We start from the raw sequence: 6,611 nt of genomic DNA on the forward strand, positions 1-6,611 counted from the left end.
GTTTTTTTTTAACCATTCAAATATTATTAGACCTGTGGCCTGCCTTTGAGAGAGAAGAAGTCACCTGGCAAATTACCATTTCAAAGTTCTTAAAGAGCAACTGGAACAAAAACCCCATGAAACAGAGCAAATTAGCAGTTATTAGCATATTCATAAACTGAAACATAAGGTCAAATGTTTTATTTTCATTCCGAAAAGCTACCTACTTATGTCATCATCGGTCATGCTTTTTGTTCCACAGCCAATAGTGTGATCTGAATAAATTCTCGGAACCTTGAACAATTTAAAGAAGAAGAAAAACAACAACAACACCTGGAAGGAGAAATGTTTGCGCCTGAACATCCTTGCTAAATTAAGACACATTTCTGCAGACAGACAGCCCAGAACAAGCTGCTGTCCTTCAATGGCCTCAGAGTCTCACGAGTTAAGTTTCTCCCCATTCACTGAGGTTTGTAATGAAACCTGGGACAGCGGCACGCTGAAGCACAGTTTGCCCGCTAATGTAACGGCATTAAGATATTCAAGTTATCATTGTCTGTCTTTTGTGCTGGGAGCTTTCAAAGAAGCGTGCCAACAGAGGGGACTCCCCTAGCACTCTGCTCATCAAGCTGCGCTAAACACTGTAGTGTCAGTTTGGAGGGAAACGGCATTAGAAACTTCACAACCTATTTGTTTGTTTGTTTTTTAAAGCTCTCGTGGACATTGAAAACCAACATGACAGACAGGAGCAAAAGTCCCAGGAATCAGAGGTGAATGTTAATTTCAATTGTCAATTTGTTTGGATTAAAAAAAAATCCAGAGCAAGTTGTCACATAACCAATTGGGTTAATAATTAAAATAAAAGTACGTAGGTTATTAATGAGACCCATTTTGGGAGTGTGTCGGTGAGGGCTTTTCTGGAGAGGTTTGCCTCACTGGTGGGGAAATGCCAGGCCTGAATGCAAGTGGTACCCTCTCATGGGCTGGAGTTACAGGCTGAATAAAAAGAAATGAAGGAGGGGCTGGAGAGATGGCTCAGGGGGATAAGAGTACAGTCTGCTCTTCCAGGAGTCCTGAGTTCAATTCCCAGCAACCACATGGTGGCTCACAGCCATCTATAATGAAATCTAGTGTCCTCTTCTGATGTGCAGGTGTATATGGAGGTAGAACACTGTGTATGTAATAAATAAATCTTGTGCAAGAGAGAGAGAGAGAGATGAAGGAGTAAGGCAGGTGAACATTAGCATCCTTTCTCTGCTTCATGACAACCTAAGCAATGTCACCAGTTGCCTCATGTCCCCACCTCCGTACCTTCCCCGCCGTGGTAGACTGCAACCTCAAACCCTGAGTCAAAATAAACCGCTTCTGCCCTTGGTGTCTTCTTGACAGGCAACTGATCACAAGAGCAAGAAAAGTAACACAGAAGTGGCACCTCCAGAGCCGGCCTGGTGTATAAGCCAAGAGGCAAGTGGTTAAATGCGTCAGGCATCCCTGTTTGATTAGAAGGCATGGGAAAATGAGATGGAGCTTTGTTATAAATTGTTTTGCTTCTCAGGCCTGTGAGCACCTCAGAAAAGTGGGTAGAAACTGTGTGAATGAAGTTTATCTGCCCCTGGCAGCCTGGCCCCAGGCCCCTTTTGCTTTCTTAAACACAAACTCTTTCTCTACTTTCTATCCTATAGTATCCATAAGAGAAAACTTGCCCCTACAAAAATTATCAAGGTACAGTTATGATGGGGTTGTCTCCAAGACACCTCCCGCAGTCACAGCGAACAGATTTCTGTCCACAGACGTCGCGTGTGTGCGTCCTGTCGTCTGTTTCTCTTACCGCCATCTCACCCAGGAGCTTCACATCCCCAGCATCAATGCTACAGCTTAGGGCAACTTGGGGTCGCTTCTCCATATTCCCCACCTCCAGATCAACAGAACTTATCTATGTACCGTACTTCATCTCCTAGCTAGGATGTAAAACACAGCGAGTGTTCTCTATCCTCACCATTAGTGTATTCATATGCCCCTGGACACAGATGTACCCTCCTCACACATGAACACACCGGCATGTATGCACATACATGCCCACATGCATGCGGGCACACACACACACACACACACACACACACACGACGTTAGTGTTAGCGTATGTGACATGCTTCCCACAGTGTTTGAACACTGGCCCCAGCTGGTGATATTTGGGGGAGGTAGTAGACCTTTGTCTGCAAGAAGTAGGTCCCTGGGTGCCAGGCTTCTGTGTGACATTTTGGCTGCTGCTCCAGCTGGATTCACTTCGTGCCTCCTGTTCCACTGACACACGAAGAGAGTAAGATGCCCCAGCCTTATGTTTCCATCACCCCACAGCTACCTACCACCATATTTGCCCTACCATGAGCCTCTCAAATCCTGAGTCAATGAACCTTCTTTCCGTAAACCACTTCTCGTCAGGGATTTGGTAACAGTGATGAGAAAAGGAAGTAATATAGGAAATCTGTGCCAAAAACTGGGTTTGTGGCTGAAAGGACCCTAATGTGTGGTTCACAGACCTTTGAGAACTAGTTCATGGGAAGAATTTACAAGTGAGGAGCTATGGGCTGTGGGCTAGAGACCCCTAGAATGTTATAAAGAAAGCTTAATAGGCCCGTTGTAAGGAACATGGTTAAAAAAAAAAACAACACCTTTTTTTAGACATGTAAAAACAGCTTAATCAAGGCTGCACCTGATAACCAGAACTCAATGACATCACTCAAGATAACCAAACACAGTCCCAGAAGCCCATGACATCTGCTAGACAGTATATAAGCAGAGACCGAGAACAGATGTGCTCTGCTCTGCACATCTGGAGAGATGGCGCCTTAATCTGCCCTGCAGTTGCAGAGTCTCCTCCCAGGATCCTGACCCTCAAATCAGAGACTACTGTTAAGAGACTGAATCTGGAGCTGGGCGTGGTGGCGCACGCCTTTAATCCCAGCACCTGGGAGGCAGAGGCAGGTGGATTGCTGTAAGTTCGAGGCCAGCCTGGTCTAAGAAGCGAGTCCAGGACAGCCAAGGATACACAGAGAGACCCTGCCTCAACAAAACAAAAAAAGAAAAAAAAAAAAAAGAAAGAAAGAAAGAAAGAAAGAAAGAAACTGGACCTGATCTTCAGCTAAGATACATCACACAGAAGAGCAACCGTGTATATATACACACACACACATATATACATATATATATACACACATACACACATATATACATGCATACATACACAAGCAAGAATAGCTGTTCTGGTGGAAGTTTGGAAGACAAGAGTGCCAGAAGAAAGGCGAACAATAAAGTCGGTACTCACAGGATCTCAGAGATGAGCAATCACTCTGACGAGGAACTGGATCAGAGCCATCGTGTGTGTTCTAGCGGAAAGCCTGTAGGCGTTCTGCTCATGTCCTGACAAAGTGGATTACGACAAATCATAGCGGACTGAGTGGTTTAGTGGGGTAATTTAAAGAGAGCCTGACTTTTGGGGCGTGGCTTATTACTCACTGTGCTTAGTGAGCATTATAATAAAAATTCAACACAGGAAGATGTGCAGTTTGGAAGGAACAAAGTGTGAATGTGCACACGACTGCAAGTGGATAGGGTGGTTTTGACTGTCACCATCGAAGAGATTTTATCAATAAAGAGACATCCTTAAAGAGATGTAGCAATAAAAAAAAACAGCTACTTTACACTGAGAGACAAGATTTCACCTAAGAAAGCCTCAGCATGGAAAAGCATAAAATTCATTTAAAAGGAAAGCCTGCACCTAGAATGATGCCTCGGGGGTTCCTGGTGGAGACCTCCACCCACAAAAATGTCTTCCCACATTAGGCCACAAAGGCCACATAAGGCACGGTAGTTGTGGTGCAGGGGTCTGGGCCACATAGACCTGAGACATAGGGACTTCTGACATAGACTGAATACATTGCTTCATCACACTGTGAAAGAGAAATGTCCCCCATAGCCATGTGTGCTTGAACACTTGGTCCCTGGCTGCTAATAAACACTGTTTGGGGAAGTTCTGGAAATCGCAGGTCGACAGGTGTGTGCTTGGGTCCTGGCTCAAGCAGCTCTCAGCTTCTAATTCTGCCGATTCTTCCACCAGCTTCCATACCAAGGCCTGAGCCCCATGGCCACGCCTTCCCTGCCATTAAGCTGTGAACTGAAACCAAGCTTAAATCTTCCTCTAGAGTACATTTTGTTAGGTGTTTGGTTATAGTGAGGAGAAGAACAACGGCCACACCACTGGGGAAGTTTGTCGCTGCCCTCCCATTTGTTGGCTGTCTCCTATAGAGGCCAGCACAGAGTTGTGAGATGAATGCAGACTGCCACCCTTCTTAGAACTGTATCCTCAGAGAGAATAACCCTGACACAGGAGGATGGCGTGAGTGACAGAAAGGCCAGGAATCCTGAGCCCATTCCAGAAAATAGCACATCTGAGAGCCCCAGTGAGGGGTGTCCATTGTGAAAATGGTGGCTGGTAAAATTTCCATGAACATGGAAGCTTATGTCCTTTCTGAGACTGTGGTTCAGAATGAAGGCTTTGGGTCTTATGTACACTTATGTATAATATATTTAAAATACTATATAAAACATTAATATATATTTACTATATATTCATTATATAACATTATATTTCTATAAATATGTAATAGGACAGATATATAATATACACATATATAATATATAAAGTTTGCTGACACATAATATTTGGCAAAGGAAGAAACAACTGACATATATTCTATTTCCTTCTAAAAGATGTTTAAAGTTAGATGAAAACACTCACTTTACAACATCATATGAGGGCTTTTTTGTTTTGAAAAGTCTAACCCAAAGCCATTTTTCTTATTATTCTAAGTGGTGTTTCTATGCTAAAGTCACCTCCAGAGGTACTGTAATATACTGTAAATATCATTAGTGGGTAGTGGCGACTGATTTTTAACAGGGAATCATCATTTTGAATGTTCAAGTAACCTTACATAGTCAATTTTTATCAAGAGATTGCAGAGAAATTAGGGAGTTTTCACAAAATAGCTGCAGAGCAGGAAATAGAGAAATAAAGCTTTATCTAGAAAAAAGTAAACTCACTAGGGACCTAGAATTTGAAATCTACGCTCACTTACAGGGTGTGTGCAATGCGATGCCCGGCTCACACGGGGCACACCACTTTTGGGAAATGTGAGGTCATCAAGAGCTGTAGCACAGAAATAGATAAACACATCCCAGCAGCTATGGCAGATCAAATGTCCCACAGAACATAGCTCAGGAAAAACTGTCACGCCCATCCTACATGGTGACTGGCTCACATTGTGAGTAACTTAACCCTCCGAGCTTGCACTGACCTATCTCGTCTTACCCTCTGTGACTATCTAGGAAAACACTGTGCGCGGAAACACTTGGTAAACTCTGAGGTGCCACACAAAGGAAGCTTTGTTGTCTTGAGGTCTCTGGCACACCATCTCCTTACTCCCCACTCCCTCTTTGTTATTAAACCTTTCTTGGTCTTAAATTAACTCAGGACTGAGTGCCTTCCTCAGCGAAGTTACTTCTTCAGACTTTATCTCTGGCCAGCTTCTTGGGCACTCCGGCTTCTGTTTGACTCCTCGGCATCTAATTGTGGGCCACACTGACCTTGTCACAGCGGAGCTGTGAGAGTGAATGCTGACAGCAAGGAGGCAGGGAGTTCACTTGTGTTTTAGAGAACTAAACCATGCCTCGGGACTGACTCAGAAGTCACCGTGTAGAAGCCAGCGTTGTGTGTCTCGTTTCAGCATAGGGAGAGCGTGTCTATAAGAGAGTGCCTATAACGTCAGTTGGAGAGAGCTCTTGTTTGGCACAAAGCCAACAGGAGTCCAGAGCCGATGACGAATGGAGCAAGGACTCTACATTGGTTCCCTCAGAATAAAATAGCAACAGCAACCAAGAGACCTCTGCTTACCACATGCGGGACTCTTCTGTGTATTAAATCACCGGCTCTTCATACCTGTTTTATCCTCGTTACCCAGATAAGGGGAGTACAGATCGTCCTTGGCTTAGAGTAGCTTGACAGGATGGCTTGAAAGCCATAGGAATTCAGTAGAAGCCATACTTTGAATTTTGATCTTCTCCCGCACAGGTGAGGTTCCATACGGTACTCAATTATTATGCAGGGTGGTGGATGCGAGCTGTCAGTCAACCGTGCAGTGACAAAGGCAAGCAATAGATACGCTGTGGCACGCTGTGGCACGCTGTTCCACTATCAGGCGCAATGAATCAGTATATTATGTGCTTTTTTTTTTTTTCCTCAGGATATTTTTAACTTGCAATGGATTGATTGGGACTTGGCCCGTCACAAACCAAGGAGGGTCTGTAATTTAAATTCCTTTACACAGGTTCTTGTAATGTAGCCCTGGCAGGCCTGGAACTCAAAAAGATCTGCCTGCCTCTGCCTCTGCCTCTGCCTCTGCCTCTGCCTCTGCCTCTGCCTCTGCCTCTGCCTCTGCCTCTGCCTCTGCCTTCAGAGTTCTGGGATTAAAAGTGCTGCTTGTCATTCACATGAGGTCAAATAGCTGGTAAATGACACAAATTCAAACCCACCGCTCCTACGCCTCGTCGTCGTCATCTGCAGCTGCAAAACAAATTAT

This window comes from Acomys russatus, chromosome 17 (genome assembly GCF_903995435.1).
Source record: "Acomys russatus chromosome 17, mAcoRus1.1, whole genome shotgun sequence".
Classification (NCBI taxonomy): Eukaryota; Metazoa; Chordata; class Mammalia; order Rodentia; family Muridae; genus Acomys; species Acomys russatus.